The sequence below is a fragment of the Ambystoma mexicanum genome, chromosome 8 (assembly GCF_040938575.1).
Source record: "Ambystoma mexicanum isolate Mex_15411 chromosome 8, UKY_AmexF1_1, whole genome shotgun sequence".
In the NCBI taxonomy this organism is placed as follows: domain Eukaryota; kingdom Metazoa; phylum Chordata; class Amphibia; order Caudata; family Ambystomatidae; genus Ambystoma; species Ambystoma mexicanum.
In genome coordinates, this window is record NC_090929.1 from 247,897,847 (window position 1) to 247,912,842 (window position 14,996).

Genomic DNA, 14,996 nt, shown 5'->3' on the forward strand with positions numbered 1-14,996 from the left:
CTATCTTTCCAAAAGGCACAGTGCTGCAGGAGTTATGTCAATTTATTGGGGCATGAGATAACTCCTGAGGGTCTCTATCCCCAGGAAAAGAATGTGGAAGCACACCTGAAACTAAAAGACCCCAAAACTCTGCGTGAGCTAATGAGCCTCCTTGGACTAACTAAATACAGTAGAAAGTTCATTGAGGATTATGCAGAGATCACAGGACCCCTGATCCATCTGTTGAAGGGGGGGTCAAGTGGGAGTGGGACCCAAAGCAAGCTGAGGCAGTAAAGCCTTGTCTAGCTTACCCTGTCAAAACAAGGAGTTCTTCTTGGAGACAGGATTCTTGAATACATGCTTGACAGCAGTATTGTATCAAAAGCATGACAAGGTCATTAAAGTCATCTCTTATGCAAGCAAGACTTTATCCTCTGTGGAGGAAAAATGTAATGATTGTGAGAAGGGACTCCTTTCAACGGTGTGGGCATTGAAGAATTACTGCCCGTTCATCCAGGGGAAACACATCATAGTGGAGACTCCACATCAGACTCTACAATATCTTCAAAGTGGCAGAATCCGGGCCGGAAATGTGAATAATTCCAGAATTACATCCTGGATTCTGGCAATGCAAGGCTTTCCTGTGGAGGTCAGATATGGCCAAAACAAGAAGAGTCCCCTCGCGCTCGGTCTGGATGACATGCATGATTGTGCCAGAGAAAATTGTCTCGAGGATGAAAGTCTTAAAACCCAGGACAACATGGAAGCATACCTGAATTCCCCACACAAAGTCTATGAAGAAGACAAGTGTGAGGGAATGCCCACTGTTTATGTGACAACAACGGGGAAAATGAACTGGTGGCTGGCGTGGGGAATACCTTGGTGAATTATGCCCCAGAACCCTCCACTGGGTACACAATTGGTCCCCGTAGTAGTCAGGTGGCAGAGCTGATGGCAGTTCATCAAGCCATCCTCACTGCTGTACAACACCAACTTCACAAACTGGTCATAATCACTGATTCAGATTATGTCCGGAACGGGTTCGTGGACACCTGGTTAATTGGAAAACCAGAGGCATGCTATGTGCTAACAACAAACCACTCAAACATGGCAAGCTAAAACAAAATATTTATGATCTGGTCACCTCTAGTTGGATGACAATCTACTGGAAAAAGATCAAGGGTCATTCCAGAATAGAGGGACCAGAAAAAACTGGAAATGACCTTGCTGATCAGCTGGCCAGAACCGGAGTCATCCAAGGGGATCTCCTTGAGATCGAGTCCCTGTTGGGGGAAATCCAGGTCACTGCTATCACCAGGTCCCAGACAAATGCTCACAATGAACTCTCAACTGCCCAGTGGAGTAAGGAGAGCCCAGATACTGATTTAATCACGGCTCAAAAAGGGGATCCATTCATTGGTAAGTTTTATCAATACATTGAGGACCCTGAGAACTTTCCCCTGACGGATACCGATTTAATTGGGAAAGAGGACCTCAGAGTGTTGATGAAATGTCCAAAAAATTTCTGAATCCAAGACGGTTTGTTGGTGAGGAGATCCATATCTGGCTCTATTCAGTGTGTGGTTCCTACCTCAGTCCGAAGCCTGATGCTAAGTCATGCCCATGATGCAGCCACAGCCGGTCATCAGGGGTTTCATACTACCATAGAAATCTTGCGAGCCGTTGCATACAGGCCACACATGGGGCAGGACCTCAACCAATACCTCAAGGGGTGTCTTGTGTGTGCACAATTTCAGCCAACATCACTCAAACACTGAACTCCTCTCCAAAAGAGGGGGATGACTCTGCCTTGGTTATATTTACAAGTAGATTTCATCTGGCCCGTGATTCGCTCTTTTAGGGGGAAAAAGTATATGTTAACTGTAACATGCTTGTTTACTAAATGGGTGGAATGTCTCCCGGCCCCAAATTGCAAGGCAGAAACAGCAGCTGCCCTGATGATCAATCACATCTTCTCGCTTTTTGGACTACCCTAAAGGATTGAGTCAGACCGAGGTAGTCCCTTCACCAGCAAAGTAATGACAAAGATGTGGGAGATATTTGGGGTAAAAAGGAAACTACACATTGCATACCGGTAGTCCTCTAGTGGTGGAGTTGAGAGGTACAATAAAACCATTGTGAGCATACTAAAAAAGTTTGTGTCAGACTCTGGGCCAAGTTGGGATATTCGATTTCCACTTGTCCTGATGGCCATCAGATCTACCCCTTCTTCTGCAACTAAAATGGCTCCCTTTGAACTGATTACTGGACTAAGGATGGTATTAACCCAGCATCTGCTCTATAGAATCCAAGAGCAGACATTGATAAATGCATCCACAACTCATGAATATGCTGAGAATCTGAGAAAACACCTTCAACATGCTTTTGCGCATGCTCAGCGGAATCTAGAAAGATCTGTAGACAACATGAAAACCCATTATGATCTAAAGACAACCAAAAAGGAATATCTAGTAGGGGACCAGGGTGTATTGCCTGATTGCAATACTTAACTGCTAGCCAAATGCTTATAGTAAATAGATTGCTGCAAGCGCCAACATATAGACATATATACCTCTTAGATACATATGGATTGAAGAAAGAATGAACGTTCCACCATGTATTTAGCAGTCTTGAGCAACACGGAAGGCCTCAATTCAGTGCCACAGTTACAAAAGCAATTGAATTAAACCAGAATATATTTCAGCTAAGGAGTTGGATGAGCCAAAGAGCCAAGGTCTTATCAGAACTAGAATTGGCTGGCATTAGATACAATTAATTTGAAAGAACAGAAGCTCCTGTTCAAGAAGGTCAAGTGAAAAAAAAGACGTCAGAGGACATTTAGTGACATTCATAGTGGCCATTTTGAAGGGAGGGCTTAGTTGCCCCACCTGATATGAAATGTCTAATTATTTCTCTTTGTTACTCTATGCAGATATAACACCTGGCTTAGTTACTCAATTAGACCCAATCCTGTTTCCTGATAGGTTTTAGAAGTTTGCCACGTAGTATGACATTGGTAATGATGCAGGTCAGTATGTCAGCTGTGATTAATTTAGGGTTTAAGAACCCATATTTTTTATGAAATTATTGAGAGTTGAGTATAGAGCAATTGCTGATGTTCGTGTACTCCCTGTTTTAGTTACTTGCATTAAAACAGACACACTTTTTGCCAAGCTATTTGTGTCGTTGAATTATTGATGTTTGATTAAAATCTGCATCCCCATCCATCTCCATGGTATTGCTACTCATCTCAAAGGTCTGGAAGTCTCCAGTTCAACTGGTTACCATGAAAGACAACAGACTAACACCAGAGCCGTATACCTGACATGTCCCAACACAAGGGTCAGGCAGAGTCAGGCAATTGCCAAGAATTACACACATCTGACTTCTCTTCCCTTTCCCCATGGAGATAAAAGGCAAAATTGATCACAGTTCAAGGGTGTTTATTAAACTGTGAAAAGGGTGAGATAAACACCTAATGTAAGCCTACATCTAAGATGGAAGCAAGCTTCTACCATCAAATAACACATGCACAGTCCTAGAGGAGTCTAGTCAAATAAATAGGGCCTATACTAAAAATAAAACTATTGCCAATCCTTACCCCTAGTTTACAAAATAGTGTGGGATAGTGTTCACAAAAAAATAAGGAAGTGTTCACAAAATGATAAGTCTAGATGTTATGGCTGGAGTCCCTCTTCCCCATATTTTTAGCACGGGACAAGGTGGGACTCGTGAGCACAGCACACACCTGGGCTTCTTCAGCACCAGGCTACAGTTCCCTTTCTCAATATTGGGACCTTCTGGGTCCCAGTCTCTTTCATGCAAAGTCTCTTGCTTCAGAGGTTCTGATGTATCATAAACAACAAAACAAAATGTATTTCTATTTATCTTAATGACGGGTGATTACTATTCACCCTTGGATCCCCATCAGCCGGGCTCCGATCCTTCTCTCAACGTTAGCCTCCCTCAGTAGGGCTCAGACCAACCACTCACTGTGGACATCCCTCAGTCGGTTCACATTTCTCACCACAATGTAATTCACTTAGCTTTTTCACAATGGGGGATTCACTTCCCTTAGCTTTTCACGTGACGACCCTCAGTCAGGTTTACTACCACATTTCAATCACATGCTCTGAATTTGTAGTATTCAAAAGTCTCAATGTCTTTTTAAACAACCATCTAGTTTAGTAAGGTCCCCCTCATCCGGGCCCAGACCTTCCTTCACCACCCTCATAAAGCACTTTCTAGTTCAAAGACTTACAAGGGGTGATCACGTCTTGCCGGTTCACTCTGTTATTCTCTGGCAAGTGCGTACATCAAAATATCAGCGTTCCCTTCATCCGGGCTAAAACGCCACTTTCACACTTCCCTTAACCGGGTTCACACTTTTATATTCCTCAAAGACTTCTGCAACATGCCAAGGACTTTTGATTGTACAAGGAGTTTGGCTTGACCCTTGTATGACCACCTCAACACCTCACACCGGCCTCTCCTAGGGACTCTTGATACCTGTAGTTTCAGCAACAACCAAAGACATTTGACTGTACAAGCGGTTTGACTTGACTCTTGTATCACCACTTCGATTCCTCAGTTCAACACATTCTCCTTGTTCAGGAGCATCAGTCACAGTCCTTTGATTAAACACCCACATGGCACCAGGCACCAGACCACTCTAACTGATAACTATTTTGCTAAAAAAAAGACCTGTGTGCTTTAGTCTTCTTTCTTCATACAATGTTGCTCTTCACAACCTTGAGCCCAACACAGTTTGATCTATTATCAGCTCTTTCCGATTCACTGGCTGTGACAAACTCAGTTGGCATCTCCTGCCTTTGGAGTCAAGGATGGTACCATGATGGCAACTGCTTCTCCACACTCTGGTTTTCAGTGAAGGAGGGTCCCATGTGCCGCTGACATTCTATGCACCATTCACCAGCTGTGATTCCCGGTCTTAGATGTCCCTTCTCAGAGGGTCTGTGGGTCTGGGTTGAAAATGGCATGGCTGAGGAAGTGCCCAGAAGTGCCAGTTTAGGCTAGGAACTCTTTGCAGCTTCTGAAGCTCTGCCGGACACTATTTCACTTACTTCACCTACGCTCACTATTCCAGTGCATCAGGGTGTGTCTTATATACTTGGACTTGATATTACTTTTCCCTCCACTTTGGACTATTTGTTTATCCATATAGTTTACTAATGGAGTTGTATGTTTTACTTTTAGTATATGCTGTGAAGCACTGCCTCCATTGAGCACCTCCTCCACATAAGTCACAGGTGCACGCACCACTGCCCGCAAACCAAGGAAGTGCCCAGAAGTGTATGTTTAGCCTGTTTGGCTTGTGTGGTGGGGCACAGGCAGTCTTTTGGCTCGCTCAGTTGTACGACAAACATGGGTCACTCACTTTGCTAATATGCCCGTGCTGATTCGGCCTGCTCTTATTCAAGCTGTTTGTTTCAGCCCATTGCTGTTCCGAACCCATTGTGTGTCAGCAACGACTCCCGTACTAAGGTATTACACTTTGGTTTGACTAGTAGTGTTGTCATCTTTGCTACTTTTGTCATTTCTAAGCTTCAGTTGTAAGTGGGCATACTGTTACTGCATCACAGCAGTGCTTGCCATCTTCTTTTTCCTTACATGTTTAACCGCATGGAACACCATTAGCCCATGCAGGGCGTCTTCACATTTCATTCTGTGCTGGACCTTGCTTTCACTAAATGTGCTTGTAATCTGTAATGTTGTAACATGTAAGCCACTGCAACAGCACTCACATTTTGTATTTTTGTTTCTCCACATGGTTTGTGATTTTCTGCTGTATTTGGTTTTTGCAAAATGCCATAATAAGCAGATATATTCCTACTGATTCGTAAGCAGCGTCAGCCGTTTTCACCACTTGGCTGCTTGTACAGAACTCTGTCAGTTACTGCTAGGCACATTCGGAAAACAACCTATAGATCACCCACTCTGATTCCCGTTGGTAATCTGACCCGCAGAAGGACGGCACAGCGAGTATATCATATCACTCGAGGTCTGTTTCCTTAATTGTGCAGCGACAGTGGCATACTCTAAAGAACTTATATTATGTTACTCGCCTCGCTATTAGGTTTTATGCAGTGTTAGCCTCCTTTTCACTTGTTCAGTATGGTCAGGGGACTCAGAAGTGGGAAACACCTTAATAATTGCTCTGATTCCCCTCAAATGGACACTCTTAGTGTGTCACAATTCCACGAGTCCATTGAGAGAGCTGAATGGAATCCAGTACTGCAAATGCTGACCACGGGCAGCCTGTTGCTCCGTCAACACTGTAATACACTGTCATATGGTCAGCAGGGTACTTCTTCTGATTTGTCTAACTGTATACATCCCACTCAACCTTAGTGAGTGCACAGATTCATGCATCTCCCTCTGGCTCGGTAATGACGACTAACCACGCCTTTCACGAGTTGGTCGACCCAAACTTTTGGCGCAGTAACAAGGTGTGCCTCAAGTCATTTCTCCTTTTCATCTTTTAACCAATGATAAAAAAGCCAAACAATTGAACTTATCTAAATTATTTCCCACAGTAGGCAATACAAATTGAGGGATCCTGACTGCAACATCATATTGGAATCAACCAATCAAGGAAAGGTTATCTCTGCTTATTCAACTCAATACCATTGCCAGGAGATTGATAAGTCACTGTGTGTAAAGAGCAGGGCTATCTCAAGCATGGCACCTGACTCCCAAGCCCATTCTAAGGGGTCGGCCGTTTATCAATCTCCACATTCAGGCAAGCATACAGTGTCTAATGCTACTGAAGAGACCAGGGTTGCTGTGGATAATTGTCGGCAACCTAAATCCAACTGTTCTCCTTTGTTTGAACAGATTCATGTTGCACTCACCATTGAAATTCCCAACATTATGGGGTGGGTGGATTATCCACTCGCTAACAGAAAGCTAAGAATCAATTGTACTTTTATGCTCAATATTTTCAAACAAAGTCTGCCATTGAGAACTCTCAACTCCAATGACAAATATTGGACAACTTTGTCTACCTACAACAATAATCACATCATTTGCGGTTTTCACTCCCACATTATTATGAAACTGGTATGGGAGCAAAAATCCCATCTGGCACAATTGGGACTTATGCCTCATTTGTTTAACACCAAGGAAGAAACAATTGAGTTTGTAGCAACACAAGATGACTCTGTTGACAATGGCAAAGGGCCCTCCCCTCGTGGTGATACTATCAAATCTACTAATGAGGAGTTGTTAGTGCAATTTTCTACAATTGCTTGCACAGACAAAGACTGGTCATGGCTAGAACCTTTGATGAACAGCGTTCTATTAATAAAAAAAAGCTAATGCACAAGTGTAGCCATAAAGCCTTCCCAATTCAATCTTGGAACTCGTGTGGCTTCACCAACTTATTTACATTGTTTAGTTCTTTGACTTCAACTAAAAAACCTTCAGTTTTACTTTTACAAGAGACAAGGAAATTGCAGCATTTTAGTATTACTTGCTACACTTTACACACACAAGTAGCTAAGAGTGAACTTGCAGGTAGACCTTTGGGCGGTCTAGCCGTTCTAGTGGACAACAACCTGGAGGTTGCCACCACCGTGATTGCGGGCTCAGACACATTGTTGGCTATAGAACTTAGCCCTCTTGGTCAGTCTAACTTAGCTTTTCTAATAATTTGCATCTATTGGAACCCTGCTAGGATGGCCATGGATACCATCTTTACGCAGATGTCCTATTGCAAGATGCCATTCTTCGCCATCCAAACTATCAGGTAGTCTTTGGTGGTGACTTTACCGCCTTCTATCTTAAAACAACAATTTTGCATACCTCATTAAATACAGCTAAAAGTCAAACTGGTTCCAAGAAGAGAGGTTAAAGATGGGTCCAGTACTTCGCTGACTGGGACATTCAGATTGTGGAGATGGAAGACGACAACCACCGCTGCACATGGCAACGAGGGTCTCTTAGCTCTTAGATTGATTACTTCTTTGTCTCCACCAATTTGTGTAGATTCTGTGAACCTGTCATTGTTGCAAATCTGAACCAGGGAGACCATATGTCTATAACACTAAATGTGAACATATCCCCTCAACCTCACCAAAAAGTAGCTAGCACTAATAGACATTGATTGGCAGGCTATCTCTGTCCACTGGAACCCTAAATTCGGTTGAGATCTAACCTATAAGGTTAGTAAAGAGATCCTTCATCCTTCTGACATGAAGTTTTATGGTATGGATGCCCAAATCCTGGAAGAATGGAATACTTCTGTAATTAAATTGCAATTGAATCTTATGGCACATTCCCAATATGATAAACTCTGAGTCCACACTCACAGCTTTAGTAAAAAAGTCACCACTCTGAAACGTCAAAGAAATAAACAAATCAGAGAGCTTAAAGGTCTACGTCTGTCAGGATTGCGGTTTAGAGGTCTCAAAAATCACATATGTGAAGCATATAAAAAGAAACGTCTGGGCAGCATTGAGTGGCGTGACCACCTTTTGTATTGGTGCTCTTAATTCTTCGATATCAGCTAAGCAATGGAACTCCTTCATTTTGCATACATTTCAGATCCCATACGAACACAATGGTGTTCTTTTTAATGTGTCAATCTTAGTTGTTTTAGAATATTGTCCATGGACTCTTGAAGATGTTCAATGGACAATTTCTAAACTTATTTATTCTAAAGTAGCAGGACCCAATGGTATACCCTCTTGTACTCTTAAAGCAGATTTGTACTTCTGGGCCCTAATACTAAGATCTAAATTTAACTACATTTTTCCTTCAAACCAAATAGCAGAGTCTTGGCTTTCAGCCATCATGATCCCTATACACAAAAAAGGCAATCCAAACGATCCAGCCAACTTTAGACCCATTGCCTTAATGGATGCATCTTCAAAGGTCTTTTCTATTCTCATTCACAAGCAACTTGAACTATATATCCAGGCACACAACATCTTTTCAGATTTCAGGTGGGATTTTTTAAATTTATGGGGACTTCCGTCAATGCTAACATTCTTGCTCACATTTTGGAAAATTCTAAGCAGATGGATTCTGGTCCAATTACATGGCCTCATTTGACATGACTGCAGCCTTTGATCGAGTTATCAGACATCTTTTATGGAATACAATGATTATGCTAGGAGTTCAATCATTTTTGGTTATTTTAATTGTTATGTTTCATCAGAACACCAGTTTTCAGGTACAAATTAATCAGGAAGGTGCTCTGACTCCCCCTTTCCCTACTTTCATAGGGGTCAAGCAAGGATGCAACTTGGCATCTACTTTATTTAATATATACTTGTGTGATCTGGATAAAATATGGAAAAAGCCATCTTTCCGGTCAGCCTCGGCAAGCTCCATTTGCATTGGATGGGGTTTGCTGACGACCTGATCTTCTTTGATAAGACCCCTTTTGGTCTACAAAATAAACTTAACCTATTTTCCAGTTATGCCACAATGATAATATACAGTCACATCTCTCCAAGTACAGCATTATAATTTTTACTGTAGAGGATTCAGACTTTTATATGGATGATAGTAGGTATCGAAAGTGAACGTACCCTTTCGCTGCGGTACCTTGGTTATAACGTATCTGTCTGTGCCTCCTTCATTATGTGAACTACTACTATTAATCAGAAGATGAGACCTCTTCTGTCTAAAATGAAAATTATATTCAGGAAGCACTGTAAATATTCTCTCTTGCCTAGTTTTTGAATTTAACATATTGAAAGTCGAATCCATTCTGCTGTATGGCCAAGACATGTGTTTATCGGACCTGGATTATATCCTCGACATGGTGCAGGGGACTATTTGGAAACAGACTTTGGGCTTAGCCACTACTCTGCCTAATGCCATTTTACGACATGAGCTAGGGCTGAGTTCCTTATCTTCCAAATATCAGTGGCAGAAGTTGATCAATTATGCAAAAATACTTAACCGTCTATGAAACTCAATGTATCAAGATTTCGGCAAGATGCTCAAAGAGGCAAATCCCAAATCTCTGGTGAGATTTGATGTGAAGATGAAGAGCCTTCTCATTAGAATATATGCAGACACACACAATCTTTGCTGAGTTTGATTGGTTGCTTACAATTGAGGCTAATAACAGCTGTAAGTCTTATAAGGAATAGGCATGATTTGCCAACAAGAGAAAACCTCGAACAAGCTATCTGTTATGCTTTGCTTGTCATAAAGCACACACTTTTTTCCTTAGATTTGAACTTAATCAATTTCATATTTATGAGCGAGTTCACTATTGAATAAAAATAACTTGAAAGTAGACATAGGGTGGTGCCGGTTTTGTTTTGCCACCAGTGGTCCAGAAACCGAGAACCATTTGGTCATTTTGTGCTCATATTTTGAATCTGTGACAATAACGTTATTTGGCAAATGTAACATTGGTGATACTTTATTCTCTAGTGAATTGCTGTGGCCTTGGTGTATGTGGGGAGAGAACACCTCTCAGGTATTAGCACTCACTAGGCTACTGGCAAGAATTAACAAGCTTTTATGTCAGCCACACAATTTTAAATGTTATAACGTTTATGTTTAATATCATCTTACCAGCAAATTTCGAATGTAACTTATGCTCAAACTATGCCACAAGAATAGTTATTCTTCTGTTTTCCTTTGTAAATTTGACTATTATGTAACCTTGATAGTAAATAATTAATTATTGTAAGTGATTGCATATTGTCAACAATGGGTATGTGGTTTTTACATCTTTTGATCTTAAAATGTCTCTGTTGTCTCTGCTGTCCTTAGGGAGTTTTATCAGTCCGGTTTTGTATGTGTCTATGTAGTACAAATTTGCACATTTGTTATTTTCCACACAAGAATTATTTGTGGAAATTGCACACTGTTAATATGTCTAAAGGATTTTCAAGAAACTGTAACGATCACATTCCATAACTTTAACATGTAAAGAGATCAAGGTGATTGATGTCCTTTCAAGACGTTTGTAAAGGTTTTTTTCTCTTGTTCTTAAAACCATATACAAATACAAAATAAAAAAAGGGCATGGGCAATTCCCTCCTCATCTTTCTTTCAGGTCTCAATGCCTTTCTGCTCCATTTGAATTGCCATCATGGAATAGCTGCTTCCTGATGCGTTTGGCCTTGCTCCCCATGTGCTTTCGTGCTCCGCCTGTTATCTCTACGGAGACAGGGAAGGGAAGACAGGTGTGTGTAATTCTCAGCAATTGCCTGACTCTGCCTGACCCTTGTGTTGGGACATGTCAGGTATATGGCTCTGGTGTTAGTCCTTCGTCTTTCATGGTAATCGGCCTGAGAGAGAATGTTCGTGTCAAGAAAGGGTGGGTTGTGTTTCTGGATATCCTACGGGGTAGAATGGGGAAAAGGTGTCATAAGGAAGGTGGTACCATGTCTCACCCTTCGGGGACCCACTTCCACTCCCCGAAGACCCCTCATCCAGGTGATCCTTCCACACTGGAACTGGATCCAAAAGCCATAGCCGTGTGCTGGCCACCTCGATGACAGATTGCCGGGTACTAGTAAATGAGACACCTTCAGGTTTCTCACAGAGCTTTCTGGCATAACTGCCTATAGTGCTCTCTATTGCTCACTATCTCCCTACCCCTTATATGATTACTTAATGGATGTGTTTTTCAGATTGACTAAGAAACAGTGTTGTTTATTAACTTTGTATACAATGCACATTTGCACTGGCAACATTCTGACCAGACACAACCCTTTAACTGATACCTTATTCAGTTAGACACCCAACCTCGGAGACCCCTCTGCATCAGAACGGTCTACTTCATTCATTAACCTATGGTTCCCCCGTTTGGCTCCCAAAAACCACTACTTACAGTCTCCTCTCTCCTAACTCTAGAACTTCAAATGACTGCTACCCTTTCTGTTTTGGCACTGCAGCTGTTTAGGAGTTGGTATCCCGCAAAGTGCCAATGTCCATTCAGAGCATCGACATGTATCGGTCACCGTGCCAGATTGTTGTAGAAATGAGGCATGCATGATATATATTTTCTGAAAGTACAAATACAGAGACAGCGTATTCCATTGCAATACCATAAAGAAAGAGACCAGACACAATAATCCCTTATCCTTTCAAGCAGCACAATGTCCCTCAAGACCCCGACTTTTATATAAAATGCAAGAATTGGTGAATTACAACTGAAAACTAGAATAAGAAAAACAACTGTGTCCAAGATTATCTGAGCAAGTCCGTATTCGCTATATTCAATAGTACTTCATGGATGCAGGTATACTCATCACGCCCATCGCTTAACACAGATCCTTCGGAAAGTCCAATCTAATGGTGACCCCAAGTGATTGGACATTTCCTTCCACACATAGTGGTGATTTTTGTATTTTTTTTATACGTAAACTTAAACCTTCATTGTTCGAGTGTCCCAATCATGTGACACGTCCATGCACTTAGGTTTCTGAAAACACATTGTTAGCAGATCTAATGTTAATTACTTAATGTCACACTGGTTGATTTATAAAAACATTGCATTTTCTGGAAAATAGGCTCCTTAAACCATATTGTAAACCTGATTAAAAGCAGCTTTCTCAATAGTAATTTATGTATTTATAGACGTTATGTTTGAAGGTCCAAGCTACAAAGCAAACAATGGAAACAACAATACAAAGTGCACAATGTCACTTTAGATGAAAACGAATGAGGCAAATTAAAACATTTCTTCACCGTCTCTACTTTTGTGCTCCTACCGACAAATTCTTCATCTGTGTGACACACACCCTTTTCAACCTACTGAGATCCTGTGCCACCTCTACCACCACCCTGGACGCCTCTCCATGCAAAATTAATCTCTCTTTAAATTCCTACTACTTGTCTATAACTCCATCCATCTTTCATGTTGTCCCCCATTACTTTACTGAAAGCATCTCACTGTACTCTCGCTTTCAAACGCTCCACTCATCTTTTGACAAGTTCCTTGCTTGACAAGCTCCTCACACTCTGCGCCTCAACCCACTTTCACGCCTTTTCCCTCAAGCTCCACTCATCTGAAAGACTCTCAGTTGACCTCTTCTAAACGAAGGTCTAACTCCACCTGCTAGAAATGGAAGGTGACCCCCAAGGCCTCCCACCCTTCCATCCAAATTAACCACCGGACCCACCTCTCTTGCATGCTGCCCTCAGGACAACTCTCAATAATCTGTAAATAAGTATATATTAACCTTAGGATCTCAAAGTTAAACAAGTTGTAATGTAATCCATTCTCTAGCCCTGGTTTATGTTCCTATTATTATCTCTTCACCGTCTGCTGCATGTCATTTAAATTACCAATGCTCTTATGTAAAGGTACCTTGGATTGCCTTGAAAACAGTCTTTGATCGTCAAAGAATCTTGCTTGGGTAATTTGTCAGAAGTGTCATCAATCAGTATTTTCTGAAAAAGAAAGATATGCCTCCTGTAAAATTAATACGCCGGTATCGGGATTACACACACGAAAGGTGTGTTGTCGATGTGCTCAAGGGACCTCTCACTACCAGTACCGGATTATCCATTAGACAAAGTAGGCATCAGCCCATGGGCTCCACTCCTTTTAGGGCTCAGCAACAATGGATCGAAATAAAGCGGTGCAGACAATTATAAACGTATTCGGAGATCATTTGCAAGGGGGGAGCCCTGACATTTCAACTGCCCAGGGGCCTACATAGGGTTTAATCCAACACTGATCATTACATGTGTTCTCGGCTAAACCAAAATACATCTGAGCAGTTGTGACAAAGCATGTGCAAAGCTGAATACACATGGTAAGTGGAAAACCGTCTTGATGTACATACAGCCACGACTTAGGAGGCTGGAATGAAACATCCGCTTCAAGTCTCAGTGGAGTTAAGGCCCTCTTGGGTCTGATCAATTCGCAAATAGGTCCATAGGGGTGTGTATGGTAACTGTTAGCTTTAAAGGTTACATAGAATATAACAAGCATATCTGCCTATGTCCCCATGGACACAATCTACCTGAAGCCAGCACGCATTAGTATTACATACTAATAATAATAATAGTAATAATAATAAGAATAATAATAATCTCATTTGTTCTCTCTTGCACTACATGTCGGATTTCTTCCCCTTCGCTTCTAAATGCTGTTATAATGTCTGGTATAATATGAGTCGTTATTACAATGCTAAGAAGCAGGAGGAATCTGACATGAAGCACTATATAAAACATGTTATTATTCTTATTATTATAATTAAAAACTGATTTTGAAAACTTTCTATTACTTGTATATGTGGAAGTGGGTAGATTTTTTTAATGATATGTTATGTTACTTGCAAAGCAACCGATGGTACTTAATGTATTGACCCTGGAAGGATGAAGGGCTGAGTCGCCCTTGCCGGGATTCGAACTTGCAAAGTGTAGGCTTGCCCTGTGCCTGAGGCGAGCGCTTAATACGGAAAACAATACTTCATATCCTCCCTCATAAGCCAGTGCAAGCCAAGCTCAAGTTTATTGTCTGGGTATACATCTCAGTCAGCATACAAATCATTAAAAAGCAGAATACATCATAAACACAGTATAAAACATGAGCAATAAAAGAGGCAAAGCACCGCCAATGCCAACCGTCCCATCGAGGAGCCAATATATAAGATTTAGCATTGTAATATAGTGTATAATTCTATAATAAAATAAAATCCAGAGCCAAAAAAGCCATTCTTCATTTATGGTCCATGAAAGCCTTGTGCAAATATTGGGAAACAAAATAAATCACGCTGCAATTCACAGATACAGAAGACATACTAATCAGGTGGCTATTTAACAAGGCTGCTGGCCACTTAAAGCACTGCATTCTAATGAGAAAGCGCTGGAAGAAGGGAAGAGTTCCAGATTTTGCCTGGATTAACACGTTTTTGAAAGCGTTGGCATTCATGGGGATTAAGGGGCGAGGAGCGCTCTATGAACCTGGAACAACAATTTGGAGAAACCGTTTGAACCTGCACTTTGATTGACTTTGTGCAGTTAAGGTAACAGTGCAGTTGAGATGCACCGGCAAGAGAGAAGAT